Below are 19,365 nucleotides of genomic sequence, written 5' to 3' on the forward strand. Positions count from 1 at the left end.
CCACGCTCCCTTCCCCAAAATATTTTTCTGCTGTGCCTTCTGGATATTTACTCCCATTATAAACAAACTCCTCCACATTCTTTTCTCCTCTATAATCTTCCCTCCCTCCCTTCTTGTTTTATCTTGAAAATCCTACTTCTGGGACTACTCTTTTGAAGTTAGGTGGCTCAAGATCTCCCACAATCCATACATTGTAGGGGCTGGAGGGAGTTCTGCTTTTTTTTTTTTTTCATTTCCATTATTACCAAACCAGTACTCCTCTCAGATGGGTAAAAATTCCTCCACCACTTTTCTTTCTCATCCACCGGTTTATGGTTCTAGACTGCATTTATAAGAGCTTGTAGCCCCTGGCTCCTGTCTACTGCTAACCCCCGTCCTTGCCAGCACCCTGATAACTTCATCTTCCCTTGAAAGAAACATGAAATCTCATGGTTATGAGCCACACTTCAGTGACTTATGCAACTCAAGTGACATATAGTTTCACTCCAGGGAAAGTGGACTCACCCATGACCATGCAAGAAACTGCTCCCCGTTAGAAATCTTTGGGCGATCCCCTGGCAGTCCAGTGGGAGAAGGCAATGGCACCCCACTCCAGTACTGTTGCCTGGAAAATCCCATGGACGGAGGAGCCTGGTAGGCTGCAGTCCATGGGGTCGCTAAGAGTCAGACACGACTGAGCGACTTCACCTTCACTTTTCACTTTTCATGCATTGGAGAAGGAAATGGCAACCCACTCCAGTGTTCTTGCCTGAAGAATCCCATTGACGGAGAAGCTTGGTAGGCTGCAATCCATGGGGTCGCCAGAGTCGGACACGACTGAAGCAACTTAGCAGCAGCAGCAGCTGGCAGTCCAGTGGTTAGGAGTCTGTATTTCTAGGGGCCCTGGTTCAACCCTGTGGTCGGGGAACTAAGATCCTGCAAGCTGCAAGGTGTGGCCAAATGTTAAGTAAAAATAATAATAAAACAAAATGGAGATCTTTGACTTCAGTGTACCTACCATTCTCTATTTCTACCTCTTCCAAACCCTAGCTTTTATTACTGTTTTGAGATCATACAGAGTCCTGTAGGTTCTTTTTTTTTTTGCCAGCTTTGAGGTTTGACTGACCCAAAAAAGGCATAGGGGTTCTTTTATTTTGTTGAAATATAGTTGATATACAATGTTGTGTAAATTTCTAGAGACATGTAGGTTCTTGATCTTTCTTTTCTCAACACATCAGCTCCATTACTGCCAAACTTCCCTTGCTCTGTAGTCTGACCTCCCTGGTTATCACCTCAACTAGTCCTTGAGGAGCACTCTCACTTCCCGCATCCCTTCCTTCTTCTGTTGTTACTGAAAGGTGTGGGGAGGGGTATACAGGTCTGCTTGCCACTCAAAAGCCGGTAAACAGGCCGGGTTGCTGGAAAGGAAAGTTTGCTTTATTTCAGATGCCGGCAACTGGGAGGGAGAGTGGCTGACCCTGTCCAAAGGCCGACTCCCCCTCAGCCGGACAATCAGGGGGTGAAGGTTTTTATAGACAGAGTGGGGGGGATTACAGGCAGAAAGAGTACAGTCATCTCTAACAGTCATCTTCAAATTGGTCATCAGTGGTCTGATCAGCATCATCTTGGTGGTTGTAGGTACAGTTAATCTTCAGTGGGGTGCACTTGTTTCCATTTCTTTGCAGTCAGTTCTCAGAATTGTGGCAGCTCAAGTCCTGGGCACAGTCTGGTCATCATGTAGTTAACTTCTCCACCTGGTGTTTTGGTATCTATAAGACAGCTATAAGACAAGTCACAGGGTATGGCTCAGAATATTATCTATAGCCCTTGAGAAAATATTAAAGGTCCTTGACTATGCTTAATGACTGCATTATTATTATTTAGTCTCCTTGGACTGTTTTCCTTTGTTTCAGTATGTCTCACTTCTCTGATTAAACTTATTAAACCTGTGAAGTTTTTCACAGGCAAAAGTCAGGCAGAAGATACTGTGGGTGGCAGTGGGGGGATTGGGTGAGCAAGGACCATATGGTCCTGCTCTGTTTTACTATCAGAAAGTGAAAGTGAAAGTTGCTCTGTCGAGTCCGACTCTTTGAGACCCCCATGGACTGTAGTCCATGGAATTCTCCAGGCCAGAATACTGGAGTGGGTAGCCTTTCCCTTTTCCAGGGGAATCTTCCAAACCAGGGATCAAACCCAGGTCTCCCAAATTGCAAGTGGATTCTTTACCAGCTGAGCCACAAGGGAAGCCCAAGAGTACTGGAGTGGGTAGCCTATCCCTTTGCCAGGGGATCTTCCCGACCCAGGAATCGAACCGGGGTCTCCTGCATTGCAGGCACATTCTTTACCAACTCAGCTATGAATTGACATCCAACACCATCTTGAGAACAAATTCGGTGCTGTCTTCTCCGCTCCTGTACCGAGAATGATGAGGAATGCTACAAGAATAAGTACTGCCTCAAATTTCTGGATCTGTGCACCCAGAACAATACTCAAGAACCTCCTTCCTTGTCCTTAGTCGATTCTCCTCCTCTTCCATTCTCTCTCCCTTTCCAAGCTTCCCCCACGCACCTCAAGCCCTCTCAAATCCACCTCTCAAACCCAGAGCTTACTCATTAGCTTTTTTTTTTTTTTTAAACTAGTTTTTAAACTTCTTTTTTGCTTTTTTGACACAGGCAGCTGGCGCGGCCTGGCTGACAAGTCCAGAACATTCCAGCCCCAACCTTAACTATTCAATGTTGGCACTTATTTTTTCTTTGCTTTTATTTAGAGGTGCCACGGGGCATGCAGGATCTTAGTTGTCCCACCAGGAACTAAGCCCCCTGCTGTGGAAACTCGGAGTCCTACCCACTGGACCACTAGGAATTCTCTCTTCATCAGTTTTTAAGTCACTTTCATGTTATGCATCTATACAGATATTTATTGGTCAGTTTTACTTATTTTTATTTTTCCCGAATCTTTCGCTTAATCCAGATTTCCAACATATTTCTTTTACATCTGCAGATTGAAAGTGACTGAATCATAGAGAAAAGCTGACAAAAGAGGTGCAAGAAAAAGATCACTTTGCTCCCCCTTTTGACCCACCAGCGCTGCTCAGTTATTTGAGCTAATAATCCTTTTTCCCTGAAGATAGTTTAAATTGGATTTCTGACATGACCTAAAGTATCTTTGCTAATATCTGTCTCTCTATATATGCTGTGTCTATCTTTTTCTGCTGTGTTTCATAACAGTCACAGATCCAGTGATTTTCCTCATTATTCATATTTGAGTGAGGATAAGTCTAGATCGGGCTTCCCTAGTGGTTCAGTGGTAAAGAATTAGCCTCCCAGTGCAGGAGACATGAGTTGGAAAATCCCCAGGAATAGGAAATGGCCCAGTCTAGTACTCTTGCCTGGAGAATCCTATGGACAGAGGAGCCTGGTGGGCTACAGTCCATAGTGTTGCAAAGGGTCAGACACAACTGAAGCAACTTAGCACACATGCATGCACTAATACTTTATTAATCACCTCTAGGCCTGTTCCCAGTTATGTGGGATCCAAAGAGGGGATCACCATTCACCTAGCTCTCAGCTAGGAGGTTAAGAAGGCTTTGGCTTAGCCCCTCTTCCATCTTGGACCGTCGAGTCTAAAGAGGCAGGTCTGGCCTTTCCTGGGTCAGTAAGGGGCACACACAGGTAGGGGCACAGATGGTGGCCAAGAGCCCCAGCTTGCCACCCATCTGCCAGCCTGGTTGTGTTTAGAGAAGGATTCCCTTGTTGTGGTTCACACTGGGCTTGACTGTGTGACTGCCGGCATCCAGCCAGCAGGACAGACTTCCTCATGCTCCTCTGTGATTTGTAAGACCTGGACCAACCACAGAGCCTCATCCACTGAGCACCCCACAGACAAATCACTGAGGGTGATCTAGGGATCACCCTTGCCATTAATGATAAAGAGGCCCCTGTAGGCAATACCTTCATCTTCCTTGGGACCATAATCATGGGAGAAGTTTCTGGTTACATGGGCCAGCAGGGGGATGTTCCAGGGCCCAAGCCTCCCTCCTTCTGGGGGGTGTTGATCCAAGCCAGGTGAGTGAACTAAGAGTCCACGGAGACGCTCAGTTCAGCTTGTGCAACTCCACAGCACGTTGCTGAAAGCCATGGTCTCCATGGGGCACACAAAGGTAAATTGCAGATGGGAGAAAAAGCGGGCCCTGTAGTTTCCTTTGTACTCAGAAAGCTTCACCTTCTTGAAGGCGCCATCCACCACTGGGGGAACCTGGAATTGCAGGGCGGGTTTTCCGATATGCGCGTTGCTGGATGCCATGACTAAAGCTGCGTGGGCAAGGGTGGGTGCGTGGACTCTGCGATGGGCAGACTCCTTTTGGTAGGGCCCCCAATCCAGTATTCTTGCCTGGGAAAATCCCATGGACGGAGAAGCCTGGTGGGCGGCAGTCCATAGGATCACAAAAGAATCGGACGCAACTTAGCGACTAAACAATATCAACAAGTCTAGACCAGCAAACTACAGCCCATGGGCCATATCTGGCCAGTGGCTAATTTTGTTTTTAACAGCCCACAGGTTAAAAATAGTTTTTACATTTTAATGATTATATTTTTAAATAATAAGAGCTTTCACTGTGTCTCTTGGCCCACAAAGCCTAAAATGTTTATCCATCTGGCCCTATAAGAAAAACTTTGCCAATCTCTGATTTAGAAAGATTTGATAATTGACTGTAAATATTCTGCATTTATTTTCCTTGGGTCTCTCACTATTTACCTGGCTGCTCTTGGAGTCCTTCATTATGTGGGTTTAAAATATTAAGTTCAGAATGTCAGTTTCCTGCACAGAATTGAGAGGAAGTTAGAGTCATGGGTTGTCTTGTCTAGAAGTTCCTCCGGGTAGACTTTTATCTTTTGTTTGTTCAAATTTCTGTTCCAGGTAATAGTTTTTGGTATCTATTCTCTCGTTTGGTTCTGCTTCTGCTTCAGGTTCATGTGTATGGCTTCCTTCCTGGCTGTTTTGTAAGTTGAATTTCCTCATGGGGTCAGTTGCCCCTAAATATAAGGGAACTTCTCTCAGCCCTTGAGATGAGCTTCTTGCTTTAATGGGATGTACAGTCAGGGAAAGACCTCTCCACAGGTTTTTCTGTTTTCATGGCCTCCTTTTCGTTCCTCAACTATACACAGGTGCTATTAATCTATAGCATTAAAAGAAATTCCAAGTAGGAAATGGCCCCATCTCTCAAAAACACAGACACACACACAAAAACTGCTTTTTCTAGGACACTGTATTTCTCTGTTTAGTGGGTATTAGTGAGGATCTGCTAGGATTTCCTCTATTCAGTTTTCATGACACAACACTAATCTCTTGGAAATGAAAGGTGTAGGTTTTAGTCTTAAATTAAAGACTTAAATGAAAGGTGTAGGTTTTAATCTTAAATTGGTGACAATCATCCAGCAGAAATGATTGTGGTATATATCCATGTCTCTCTTCCCTTGTTTCATCAATGACGTGTATTTTCATCATTGATGTTAATATTCCTTTATTTAAATCAATTACATGGAGATAGAGGAGTTGGTGTATATTTCTTTCACTCACACTCAATCATTGGAGGTTAACAAAAACTCATTAAAGACAAAAAACTTTTGTCAGATTATCAACTGGGATCCTGAAAAGGCACAGTTCATGTCCCAGTAGTAAAGTCATGAATAGCATGGAAACAATCTGAACTGATTCTTAGGGGAAGGACTGAGACGTCTGGAGATAAGATACTATTGATTGGCTGCACTAATGCCAGGCGAAAGGTCCAGAGCTAAGTAGGAGAGATTAGCGCCTCCTCCCAAATAGCCCACCATGCATTTCCTTCCCCATAGTTAGCAATGGTGGATCAAGAACACACCCTGGATGACAAGCCAGGTAAAAACGAGAACAGGAAGAAGCTACTGGGATTTGTTCCAGCCAGGACACTTGTACAGGGAACTTAACAGTTCTCAAGTTATCACCTTCTGCCCAGGGTGCTGTTTCAGTAAGCAGTCTTCTGCTGCGCAGCAGGCTAGTGGGATGGTTTATTTTATTTTATTTTATTGCGGGGGAGCAAGGGGGGAGGGGCATGCTTCACTGCCTCTCTGTTGCTGCACGTGGGCTTTCTCTAGTGGCAGGGGCTACTCTTTGTTGAGGCACACGGGCTTCTCATTCTGGTAGCTTCTCTCTTGCTGAGTGCGGGCTCTAGGGCACTTGGGCTTCAGTAGTTGGAGCACACTGGCCTCGTTGCTTCTCGCATGTGGGATCTTCCCAGACCAGGGGTCAAACTTGTGTCTCCTGCATTGGCAAGGCAGATTCTTTTTTTCTTTTTGGACAGGTAGATTCTTAACCACTGGATCGCCAGGGAAGTTGGATGATCTGATGAATATGTTCCAATTGTTACAGGAAGCGGACCCCTTCCAGGGCCCGAAACCAGGCTCTTCTCTAACACTCAGAAATGAACTGTCTGAGGAGACGCATGTGCTGACAAAGCAAGAGATTTTATAGGGAAAGAGCACCGAGGTGGAGAGCAGCAGAGTAAGGGAACCCAGGAGAACAGCTCTGCTACATGGCTTGGAGTCTCAGATTTTATGTTGATGGGATTAGTTTACGGGTTGTCTTGAGCCAATCATTCTGACTCAGAGTCCTTCCTGGTGGTACACGCCTTTTCAGCCAAGATGGATGCCAGAGAGGATTCCGGGAGGTGGTTGGACATGTGGTGTCTCCTTTTGACCTTTCCTGAACTCTTCTGGTTGGCGGTGGCTTATTAGTTCCGTGTTCCCTACCAGGATCTCCTGTCGTAAAACAACTCATGCAAATAGTTACCGTGGTGCCTGGCCAGGGTGGGCGGGTTTCAATCAGTGTGCTTCCCCTAACACAATGACTTCTGGAAGTTCCATTTAAGAGAACTGTACACCTGAAGGATAACTGGAATAGTCCACACCAGAATAAGTTTAAATCACAACTGACTCTGAGTTTGATGGAAGCAGGACAAACTCTAAGTAAAGACTCTGCTGAGAGGTGGAGGATACGTGAGAACGAACCATGTTTAGGAATGAGCTTGCCTGGAGATCAGCTTCCAGAATGACAGAGAGGACCTCAGTGAACAAACTCTCCCACAAAAAAAAAAACAGTGAAAATACCAGCAAAACAACTAACATCAACCTTTTTAGATATTGGGAAACTAACCGAAGCCACAGAACAAACTGAAAATCATCTATTCGAGAGAAACAACAGGACTGTGCTTAGAAAATGGGATCAGTGGTATTTTAATTTGTGAATGGGCTACTCTTTCCATCCCCTCCCTCCCCAGCTCAGGTGGGTGGTAGCCACAAAAAGCCAGCAGTCTCACAGTGGATGGAGAGGACTGACCTCTTGTGGAGCTCATTGAAAAGCAACACCCCCAGAGTACAGTCAATATTTTGTCTGAACTTGGAGCTCCCTGGAAAATCTCTATTCTTAGGTAGTCGTGGCTGTTTGATTTGACTCAGAGTTCAGTGCAACAGAACAAAATAACCCTGCTCCCAGGGCATTATCAAAACAATAGCCCTCCACTGGCAACATAGCAGCTCCCTGAGGCTCTGCTTTCAGGGGAGGTTAGCGAGAGGCAGGCTGGGAATCTGAGTATACCTTGGAGAACTGGATAATCATGGGGCACTCTGGAAATCTCTAACATATTCCAGGGATTCTGAAAGGCTGTGTGAATGCACAAGGTTTGCACAGGAGAGACGTGGAAATGGAGAAGGTCTTATTCACTGATTTCTGACTTTCAGGCTCTTTGCAAAACAAAAGTGAAAGCTAAGGATATCCGGTAAACTGCCTACAGTTTGAAGGCATGCCTTCTCACAAGATTCCCTTGGTAAAGGGTGAAAGCCATAAGGATATCCACGGTAAAGGGTACCTCCTGTTCCTAAGTAACTTTAAAAAATTTTTTATTGGACCGCACCAGGTCTTAGTTGTGGCAAACAGGATCTTTTTTTTTTTTTTTCAGCATGCAAACTCTTAGTTGCAGCAAGTGGAATCTAGTTCCCTGACCAGGGATCAAATCTGGCCCCTGCATTGGGAGCTTGGAGGCTTAATCCCTGGACTGCAAGGAAAGTTCACCTAATGAACTTTAATTTTTCTTCATAAGCTTAGGGCATGAATAACAAGATCTAGAACCTCATTCTTAAGGAGTGTGAGAAGAGGGGAATTATTCCTCTGGAGAAATTAGAGGATGAAAGTGAGGCTTAGTCCTGTCTAACTCTTTGCAATCCCATGGACAGTAGCCCTTCGGGCTCCTCTGTCCTTGGGATTTTCCTGGTAAGAATACTGGAGTGGGTAGCCATTCCCTTCTCCAGAGGATCTTCTGAACCCAGGTCTCCTGCATTGCAGGTGGATTCTTTACCGTCTGAGTCACCAGGGAAGTCCAGAGGGTGAAGAGGGAAAGTGATACAATAGTGTGATCCTGCGAAGATTCAAAAGTGACCCTGGCACTGAGACTGGGCCCCCACTCCCAAACCTGAAACTCAAATCCACAGAGGGAAAGTGAAGAGGCGCAGTGGCCTTTGCCTTCCTCTAATTTACCATGAAAATCTACCCTATGGCCAGCTGGTGCTCAGTCCCTTCAGTCATGTCTGACTCTTGGCGACCCCATGGACTGTAGCCCACGAGGCTCCTCTGTCTGTGGGATTCTCCAGGCAAGAATACTGAAGTGGATTTCCATGCCCTCCTCTAGGAGATCTTCCCAGGGATTGAACCCATGTCTCCTGAGTCTCCTGCATTGCAGGTGAATTCTTTACCGCTGAGCTACTGGGCAAGCCCCATGGGCAGCTGGGAGTATCAAGAAAAGCAAGGAAACAAGGGGCCAAGGAAGAGTAGGAATGAACTAGGGATCCTTGGGCATAGGGCCTGGACCATGCACGCCCTTCTGTCCTTAGAATTTTCGTGTTTGTCATGTATAATCTCTGGAGTGGAGGCAATAGCCATGACTACATGCTTTTGCCTCTGTCGGGGACTCACAGAATCATTAGAGCTATCAGAATAAGAATTAGGAGGGCAACAGGGAGGCAGACCATATGTCACCATAGCCTCAGCACCGTCTTGGGCTCCTCCCTGGAGTGAAGGTCGGTGCTTCTTTTTGGATGGTCCAGGATCTCCATTCACCCTCTTCCCCATTCCACCAAAGCCTTCCCTCTTCTGCCTTGTCCACTTCTGGATTCTTTTCTCTCCCCCTTCATCCTTTTTTTCTTTAATATTTGTTTATTTATTTGACTGTGGCTGAGTCTTCACTGTGGCTTGCGAATTCTTAGTCGCAGCGTGTGGGATCTAGTTCTCTGACCAGGTATCGAACTGGAGACCCCTGCGTGGGGAACATGGAGTCTCAGCCAGGGGACCACCAGTGAAGTCCTCTGCTTTATCTGTCTCTGTTCTCTGCGGTCTTCTCTCCTACTCACAACCATCCCCAGCCACAGTTCCTTAGAGAGACCAGGTGCCAAGATATCTAAGTCCCTGTACCGAGAATACCAATAATGACTCCTGAGTTCATCTGAAAGCAGAGCCTGAGACAAAGAATTGAGTGAAGGTAGTTTATTTGGAAGATGATCCCAGGAGGGCCTGAGGAGAATGAAACAGAGAAGGAAGAGGCCACGTAAGAGCCATTATCTAGATGGTTGCTGTGGGCATCAGGGGCTCCAGTTCGCCAGAGAAACTACTCCCGAGAAACTATAGCATGCCTCCCAGAATGGGGCATCTGAAGGCTGGAAGGCTGGATCAGCATCCACCCGCATTCCCCTTTGGATGAATTTGCTCCAGACTACGCTTTGTCTATGGGTCTAGCAGGTTCCTGCGGCATGGGGAAAGGTCCTGGGGCAGAATATGGAGTCATGGGCTGTCTCATCAGTCAGTGCTAGGTACACCTGAGCTCACGCGGAACTAACCACTACAGCTGCTTCTGAAAGCAGAGACGGGTCCACAGGACTCACTGTAAGAACCCAGAGGGTCTGCCAGGTCCCCTCCTCTGACTTCGTTTTGATTTTTGGCTGAGCTTCGTCTTTGTTGCTACTTCATTTCTCCAGTTGTGGCTGGTGGGGGCTACTCTCTAGTTGCGGTGCTCTGGCTTCTCCTTGAGGGGCTTCTCTTGTGGAACAAAGGCCCTAGCACTCTCGGGCTTCAACAGTTGTAGTGCATGGACTCGGTTGCCTCCTGGCATGTGGGATCTTCTAGTTCAGGGATCGAACCCATGTCCCTTACATTGGCAGCTAGATTCTTAACCACCAGACCACCAGGCAAGTCTCCTTCTCTCTCTCTTTTTTTTTTTTTTTTGGTTACAGTTTTAAGTTTAATGTTGTAGTTAGTAATTTGAGAATTATGTACAATAATATGTTCATGTATGCATAAATACAGTCCCCTCCTCTAATTTTTTTAAAATTTTCATCAGAAACCATTGTTGGGACTTTCCCATCAGTCCAGTGGTTAATTAAGACTTGTGCTTCCACTGCAGGAGTGCAGGTTTGATCCCTCCTCAGGAAACTTAAGATCCTGCATGCCATGTGGTGTGGCCAAAAAGAATAATTTTTTTAAAAATTTCTTAAAAATTAAGAAACCATTATAGATGACACAACTTGAGATGGGTGTTTATTTGTGTCACTTCCTCTAGTTGAAATTCAAATGTGAAATTTCTGGCTGGCAGAGAGGGAGAAAATGTACAATTTCCCTAAATCTAGGATAGAGCAACAGGGGAAAGAAACAGAAAAGGGCTGTAATGGCTTGTGTGTGTGTGCTCAGTGCCTTCAGTCGTGTCCGACTCTTTGTGGCCCCATGGACTGTAGCCCGCCAGGCTCCTCTGTCCATAGGATTCTCCAGGCAAGAATACTGGAGTGGGTTGCCATGCCCTTTTCCAGGGGATCTTCCCAACCCAGGGACTGAACCCGAGTGTCCTGCATCTCCTGCATTGCCGGTGGATTCATTATGGCTGAGCCACTGGAGAAGTCCTGTCATGGCTCAGTTCAGTTCAGTTCATTTCAGTTGCTCAGTCGCGTCCGACTCTTTGCGACCCCATGAATCGCAGCACGCCAGGTCTCCCTGTCCATCACCAACTCCCGGAGTTCACTCAGACTCACGTCCATCAAGTCAGTGATGCCATCCAGCCATCTCATTCTCTGTCGTCCCCTTCTCCTCCTGCCCCCAATCCCTCGAAGCATCAGAGTCTTTTCCAATGAGTCAACTCTTCGCATGAGGTGGCCAAAGTACTGAAGTTTCAGCTTTAGCATCATTCCTTCCAAAGAAATCCCAGGGCTGATCTCCTTCAGAAAGGACTGGTTGGATCTCCTTGCAGTCCAAGGGACTCTCAAGAGTCTTCTCCAACACCACAGTTCAAAAGCATCAATTCTTCGGTGCTCAGCTTTCTTCACAGTCTAACTCTCACATCCATACATGACCACTGGAAAAACCATAGCCTTGACTAGACGGACCTTTGTTGGCAAAGTAATGTCTTTGCTTTTGAATATGCTGTCTAGGTAGGTCATAACTTTCCTTCCAAGGAGTAAGCGTCTTTTAATTTCATGGCTGCAGCCACCATCTGCAGTGATTTTGGAGCCCCCAAAAATAAAGTCTGACATGGTTTCCACTGTTTCCCCATCTATTTCCCATGAAGTGATGGGACCAGATGCCATGATCTTCGTTTTCTGAATGTTGAGCTTTAAGCCAACTTTTTCACTCTCCACTTTCACTTTCATCAAGAGGCTTTTTAGTTCCTCTTCACTTTCTGCCATAAGGCTCAGTAAAGGTCAAATTATATATAATTTGGAGTTTCAAGTACTTGCGTAAGTTTCAGATAATTTTTCCGCCTAAGTCCAGAAACTGGACTTCAGTGTTACTGTGATATTTCTCAAGAGAAGATTTGAAGGATCTTGTCTAGAAGTGTTCTATGTCAGAGGTCATGGAATGCTTCTTACCTTTGTTTAAAAAGTTTTCAGAGGTTTTAGTTACTACTATTATGGATGGGGAGAAAAAGTGATGACTTACATTATTTTGTAAATAATAAGGCATCTATTGAATTCTCACATGATACATGGGATTTTTGGTTTACTGATTTTCCTGTTGGATATGAGTGTTCTATACTGCTGGAGAGTGAACTTATCCACTACTAACTTCCCATCGTTGCCTGGGGCTTCTCAGTTGGCTCAGTGGTAAAAGAATCTGCCCGCGATGCGGGAGATGCGGGTTCCATCTCTGGGTCAGGAAGAGATGAAGGAAATGGCAACCCACTCCAGTATTCATGCTTGGAAAATCCCATGAACAGAGGAGCCTGGTGATCTATAGTCCATGGGGTCTCAAAAGAGTCAGATACGACTTAGTGACTAAACAACAACAACATTGCTCAGCACCTGAACCTTTACTCCATATATTTTCCCCAAATATCTTGCTTATCACAATAAGCAAGAACTTGGACAAGATGAATTGCAAAAACAAATACTTTCCTTTTAATGATTGTATTGTGATTAACTTGGAGGGGAGCGGAAGAGACAAAGAGAAAAGATGGTGGAGTCATCTGAAGCTCTTTAGGGCTGATTTGTGTTTGTGAGTAGACCCAAGTGGAGAGTTTGTTCATCCCCAGGTCCTTTCTATTATCCTCAAGTGACGTTTTGGTCAGAGACATTACTTTGCCAACAAAGGTCCGTCTAATCAAGGCTATGGATTTTCCAGTAGTCATGTATGGATGTGAGAGTTGGACTATAAAGAAAGCTGAGTGCCAAAGAATTGATGCTTTTGAACTGTGGTGTTGGAGAAGACTCTTGAGAGTCCCTTGGACTGCAAGGAGATCCAACCAGTCAATCCTAATTTCCTAAAGGAAATCGGTCCTGAATATTCATTGGAGGGACTGATGCTGAAGCTGAAGCTCCAATACTTTGGCCACCTGATGCGAAGAACTGACTCATTGGAAAAGACCCTGATGTTGGGAAAGATTGAAGGCGGGAGGAGAAGGGGACAACAGAGGATGAGATGGCTGGATGGCATCACCGACTCAATGGACATGAGTTTGAGTAAACTGTGGGAGTTGGTAATGGACAGGGAGGCCTGGCGTGCTGCAGTCCATGGGGTTGCAAAGAGTTGGACACGACTGAGCGACTGAGCGACTGAACTGAACTGTTTTACTAGTTCTGTCCATCAGGGGACATTTGCAAAATAGCATATATATGTATAAAATTATGTTGCAAGATTCACTCTTGCCTAAATGGGGAATGATCCAAAGTTACAAAGAAGACATCTAGTTTCAAAGAGGGTATGCCACTTCTAAGAAACCAGGTCCTTAGAGGATACTTTAAGTAGACAAGAAAGATATTACTTAAGGTCAGGAAGTAAGAGAGATTTCTGTTGCCAGTCCATGGTGAGCTACAGAAGCTCAAGTGGCATCTGGGTTCCAGGTCTCAGTACAGGAAGTATTTGCTGACCCTGATTTTTCTTAGGATCATAGACAGGTTCTGTATGGTTCGGGGCACCAGAGCTCCCCCTTCTCTCTTGGACATTTCACATAATGCTTTGATCCAAAACAGACAATTTGCTTATTGCCTCACAGAAATCGTCTTCCACTTTGAATGGACAGGAAAGTACCAACATCAGACTTCTTACTTATCTCCAGCAAATCGATAAGAAAGCAGACACTTAGAGATTAACCTTTGCAGATCAGATTGGTGATTTGTTTGTGGACTCTCAAGTACCGAAGTACTTATCGGTTTTATCCTCTGGGCATCTCTTCCATTGCTTTCTTCTGGTGTCAGACTTACTCTCTAGGCAGAGAGAAGGTCTATGGCCCAAGCAAGGCTAATCTTACAACATCTCACCTGCAAGGATGAGGCCATTGGCCCAAAAGTCATGCTGGTGCTGCTAAGTCGCTTCAGTCGTGTCTGACTCTGTGCGACCCCAGAGACGGCAGCCCACCAGACTCCCCTGTCCCTGGGATTCTCCAGGCAGGAACACTGGAGTGGGTGCCAATTCTGTCTCCCAGGATTTGCAACCTTGAATGCAGACACATAAAAATAGTTTGGGATAGAGATGCCTTATGGCAGTATCCTAAAGAGAAGTTCTGTGAGGTGACTGGACTCTTCTAATGTCAATTCTTTCCGATATAGGGAGAGCAAGTAGGCATGAAAAGGAAATAAAAGGTATCCAAATTGGAAAAGAAGAAATAAAATGACCTCTATTTGCAGATGATATGATCTTCTATGTAGAACATGCTAAAAAAATACATTAAAAAACTGTTAGAGCTAATAAGTAATTTGAGTAAAATTGCAAGATACGAAGTAAACACACAAAAATCAGTTGTATTTCTGTATACCAATTATAAAAAATATGAAAAGGAAATTAAGAAAACAATTCCAAAGAAGTCATGGGGATGTGATGCACAGCATGGTGACTATAGTCAAGAATTTGTGAAACCATTTGGTGTTATTTTGGGGGCCCCAGAGAGCTCTGGTACCTCAGTCCTTTATGTCTCAGTGCAGAAAGAATTCAGCGAGAGGCAAATGATGATTATAAAAATCACTGATTAGAATAGGACACTTGTGAGGTTTATAAGCAGGTGGGTGAGGGGATGCCATGCTCCAAGAACTTACCGAACTCCCGTTTTATAATCAAAGGGAAAGTGGGGAGGGAGAGAAGAACTTCTTTTGTCTTTCTTGAGTAGACACCATGCTTCCATCATCAGCTCCTTCTCCAGGTTGGGCAGGGGAGTTTTCTTGTCCCTGTGCGGTCAAACTAAGTCCATAAATTATCGTTTTTTTTATGTGTGCAGAGAGCATGTCCTAGGGATTATTAACTTACTGAGCTCACTGGGCAGGATATGTGTCTCATGCCACCATTGTTTCATTGTTTGGGGGCATATCTCGTGTTTCTGTTGCATGGTTTTGTTGCTAAGCAATCCTGCTTGGTTTTGTAGTTAAGCAAACCTGCTCTCTTGAGTAATCATTACTTCACAGGGGTCTCCCATATTTTTTTCTACTTTTTCTTCTATTAACTATTTTTTCAAACACTTTCTCCCCTTTAGTTTTTTTTTTTTTTTTACTTGTTTTTGGCTGCACTGGGTCTTCATTGCTGTGCATGGGCTTTCTCCAGTTGCAGCAAGCAGGATGACTCTAGTTGTGATGAGGTTCTCATTGCAGTGGCTTCTCTTGTTGCAGAGCAGGGGCTCTAGAGCACTTGGGCTTTAGCAGCCGTGGTGCATGGGCTTAGTTGCCCCGAGGCATGTGATATCTTCTCAGACCAGGGATGGAACCCATGTCCTCTGCATTAGCAGATGGGTTCTTAACCACTGGACCACCAGACAAGTCCTGGGATTAACCATTTAATCACCCACTTTGTTCCTATCAATACTGTATTGCATATTTGAAAGTTGCTAAGAAAATAAACCTTAAAAGTCCACAGAACAATAGCTCCTCGACAAGAATAAAATACTTCAAGATAGATTTAACCAAAGAGGTACAAAACTTGGTAAACTGAGAACTATACACAAAGCTGGATGAAATTAAAGACCTAACTCAGAGGAAAGATATCCTGTTTAATGGATTGGAAGACTTACTATTGTTTAAGATGTTGGTACTACTCAAAGGGATCTACAGATTCAATGCAATCTCTAGCAAAATCCCAATTTTTTTGCAGAAATGGAGAAGGGCAAGATTATTTTATCCATTCTAAGTGTTCTGATGTGCTCACATTTGAGAAAGACTTTCTAAATCACATAAAGAATCAGTATTAAAAAAGAAAGAAAGAAATGTTACTTAAAAATGAATTTATGGAGAACAGTATGGTGGTTTCTCAAAAAAATTAAACACAGAATTGACATATGATCAACAAATCCTGGGTATATACCACAAGAGCTGAAAGCAGGGACTTAGATATTTGTACATCCATGTTCACCGCAGCATTATTCACAATGCCAAAAACCTAGCAGCCCAATTGTGCATCCAAAGATGAATGGATAAACAAATGTGGTGTATGTAAACTGCGGGATATTATTCAGCTAAAAAGGAATGAAGTTCTGATATATACTACAGCATGGATGAACCTTGAAAGCTATGTGAAATAAGCCAGCCACAAAAGAAAACATATTGTATGATTCCACCTATGTGAGGTACCTGGACTAATCAAATTTGTAGAAAACAGGAAGTAGAGTAGAGTTTACCAGGGGCTGGGAGAATGGGGAACAATTGCTCAATGAGTTCAGAGTTTCTGTCTGGGATGATGAAAAAGTTTTGGAAACAGTGGTAACAATTGGGCAATATTGTGATTTGGCACTAATTAAGTGCCACTGAGAGGTACACTTGAAAATGGTCGAAATGGCAATAACAAAAAAAGACTACTATTATTTCCACAATTTCTGAGCTACTTTATCAGGTTCCTTTCCTTTTTTCTTTCCTCCCCGGAGCATGTAGCAGTCCTTTTTCTGTGTTTATAAATTCAAAGGAATTTGACTGATACAGCACTATCAACCTCCCATACTTTGCTGGTTAGGAATCCTGAGTGGTCATTAGAAAAGCCCTTGAATTTGTGGATTTTAAAAGTCTACAGTGTTAGTTCAACCACAACGGATAGGAAGAATCCATGGGAACTGTGTGTTTAGCTTCTTGAAAAAAGGTGGGAGAAGGGCTTCCCTGGTGGCTCGGTGGTGAAAAATCCACGTGCCAATGCAGGAGACAGGGGTTCAATCCCTGGTCCAGGAAGATCCCACATGTCAAGGCGCAACTAAGCCCGTGTGCCACAACTCCTGAGCCTGTGCCCTAGAGTCTGAGAGCTGCATCTATTGAGCCCATGTGCCGCAACTACTGAAGTCCAAGCATGCTAGAGCCCGTGCTCCATAACAAGAGAAGCCATCGCAATGAGAAGCTGGCGGGCCGCAACTAGAGAGTAGCTCCTGCAGCAACAAAGATCCAGCATAGCCAAAAATAAATACAATTTTTAAAAAGAGGAAGCAAATCTGCATTTGAAATCCTCAGCTTTATGAATTTGGTTGAGAGAGGTGGAACAAGGACCTCTGGCAGAGGGCAGAGTCACTTACAGGAAACTTGAAACAAAGAAACAAGTGGTTTTTGTACAGAATCGGCAGAGTAGACTATAGGTCATCAGCAGGAGAGGGAGCAGAGGCGCTTATCAGAAAGAAAGGCTGTGCTCTTACAGTGAAAGGGAAATACGAAGAACCTCTTACTCAGATATAATAGTTCAGAAAACAGGCAGTCTATCAACTGTTACTATTTCAGGGACCCCAGAGATGTTTGGGACCTCAGAAGATTTAGCAGAGGAGTGGTCAAGTAGTAATTCCACAAGTAGCTGAATCCTCCCCCAGAAAAAAAAACCCAAAGTTCAGGAAATCATTGAAAGGTATCAATAAAAGCAACAAACAAAGAACAGGGCTGGTACTTGGGTTAGGTAAGTGAGACAGTGAGCAGTTAAAAACGTGCTCATGGGGACTTCCCTGGTGGTCCAAGTGGTTAAGACCCCGTGCTCCCAATGCAGGGGGTGTGGGTTCCACCCCTAGCCAGGAAACTGTGATCCCATGGGAAATAATTTAATTAAATAAAAAAAGGTGCTCAGTCCTAGGGACCTACAGATGTCATGCTCAGACACTCAGTCGTGTTCAACTCTTTTCAGCCCCATGGACTGTAGCCTGCCAAGCTCCTCCGTCCATGGGATTCTCCCAGCAAAAATACTGGAGTGTGTTGCCATTTTCTCCTCCAGGGGATCTTCCCAACCCATAGATCTCCTGCATTACCAGGTGGATTCTTTACCACTAGTGCCCCCTGGGAAGCCCCTACAAGCATATGCTGCTGCTGCTGCTGCTGCTAAGTCACTTCAGTCGTGTCCGACTCTGTGCGACCCCATAGATGGCAGCCCACCAGGCTTCCCCCTCCCTGGGATTCTCCAGGCCAGAACACTGGAGTGGGTTGCCATTTCCTTCTCCAATGCATGAAAGTGAAAAGTGAAAGTGAAGTCGCTCAGTCGTGTCCGACTCTTTGAGGCCCCATGGACTGCAGCCTACCAGGCTCCTCCGTCCATGGGATTTTCTAGGCAAGAGTACTGGAATGGCTTGCCATTGCCTTCTCCGTACAAGCATACGGTGTGTATAAAATAGAAGTACTATTCAACCGCAATTTCTGATCTCAAGTCTCCATCCTTGCCAATTTTTGAAGCAAACAGTCAAATTCGATTAGATCTCAATGCCTGTTTAAAATACAGTGTGTTTAGATTTGTTGCTACTTGGTTCTTCTCCCCTTTGGAGTTTAGAGTCTTGTGCGTGGGGGTGGGAGTGAAGAGAGAGTGTCAAATTCTCAGGCTCCACCTGTCTGCTTGCAAAGAGCCGGATACGGCTGAAGCAACTTAGAACTCACACCTGTCTGGTCCTCTACTTTGCGTCACCTTTCTCAATATTCTTTTGCTTTGCAATACAGAAGTAGCTTTTGAGCTTATGAATAAACCTGTATTGGCACTTCCTGGTGGTCCATTGGTTAGAGCTCCACACCTCCACTGCAGTGGGTACAGGTTCAATCCCTGGTCAGGGAACTAAGATCCTGCATGCCACACCGCACAGTCAAAAACAAAAACAAACAAAAAAAATGTATTGATTTTTGTTTCTGACCTTGCACAGTGATATCCTCACCCTCCACCCTCATTTCCCGAACGCCAGGGGAAATTTAGAGCTAATTGTAGGTTGTGAAAAGTCTCTTCTGGAAGAAGAAGAAAAAAAAAGATGATCTGGAGGGTAAGGAAATACACATTAACGTTTGGAGTATTATAGCCCATCACACATACGATGGCGTGTGTTACAAGTAGCGTGCTTGGGCTGTATATGAAGCTGGGCTTAGGATGCGAAGCGGAGGGAAACCACAAGTGTTGAAACCCATGAAATAGGAGCCAGACAGCTCCACACATGACAGCCCCACAGAAGGTCGCGTGTGAGACCGGGAGGGACGCTGGGCTGAGAGCGGGCTGACCGAGTCTGTGCGAGGTCGGGAGGAAGTTTTCAGACCTCAAGCTCACTGACTCACAGCTTCCTCTTAGAAGAGCCCCTCAAGGCAGGAGACAGAATTATGAAAATAATTCTATGTTCCTGTAATAGCTTCCTAGGGATACGGTAGCAAATTACCACAAACTGGATATCTTTATTATTTGAAAGTTATTTATATATTATTTATATTACATATTTCCTTTTGGCTGTGCTGGGTCTTCACTGCTGTGCAAGGGCTTTCTCTAGTTGTGGCCAGTGGGGGCTACTTTCCCTTGTGGTTCTCGGTGCTCGGGCTTCTCAGTGCAGTGGCTTCTCATGTTGAGAAGAACAGGCTCTAGGCTCGTGGAGCTCAGCAGTTGCGGTGCGTGGGCTTTAGTTGTTCTGTCACATGTGAGAGCTTCCAGGACCAGGGA

At 44.9% G+C, this 19,365-nt stretch overlaps 1 long non-coding RNA gene and 1 pseudogene across 1 annotated transcript; both read right to left on the reverse strand.

Moving 5' to 3' along the window:
* Positions 1–1,396: 1,396 nt before the first annotated feature.
* LOC139177506 (uncharacterized) lies at positions 1,397–14,838 on the reverse strand. Its single transcript, XR_011561915.1, has 2 exons — positions 14,571–14,838; positions 1,397–1,759 (listed from the first exon to the last, which is right to left on the reverse strand). It is a non-coding gene; the product is annotated as an uncharacterized lncRNA (long non-coding RNA).
* On the reverse strand, positions 3,546–4,281 carry LOC139177505 (peroxiredoxin-2 pseudogene; annotated as a pseudogene).
* Positions 14,839–19,365: the final 4,527 nt, after the last annotated feature.

This window comes from Bos indicus, chromosome 19, assembly GCF_029378745.1.
Source record: "Bos indicus isolate NIAB-ARS_2022 breed Sahiwal x Tharparkar chromosome 19, NIAB-ARS_B.indTharparkar_mat_pri_1.0, whole genome shotgun sequence".
NCBI lineage: Eukaryota > Metazoa > Chordata > Mammalia > Artiodactyla > Bovidae > Bos > Bos indicus.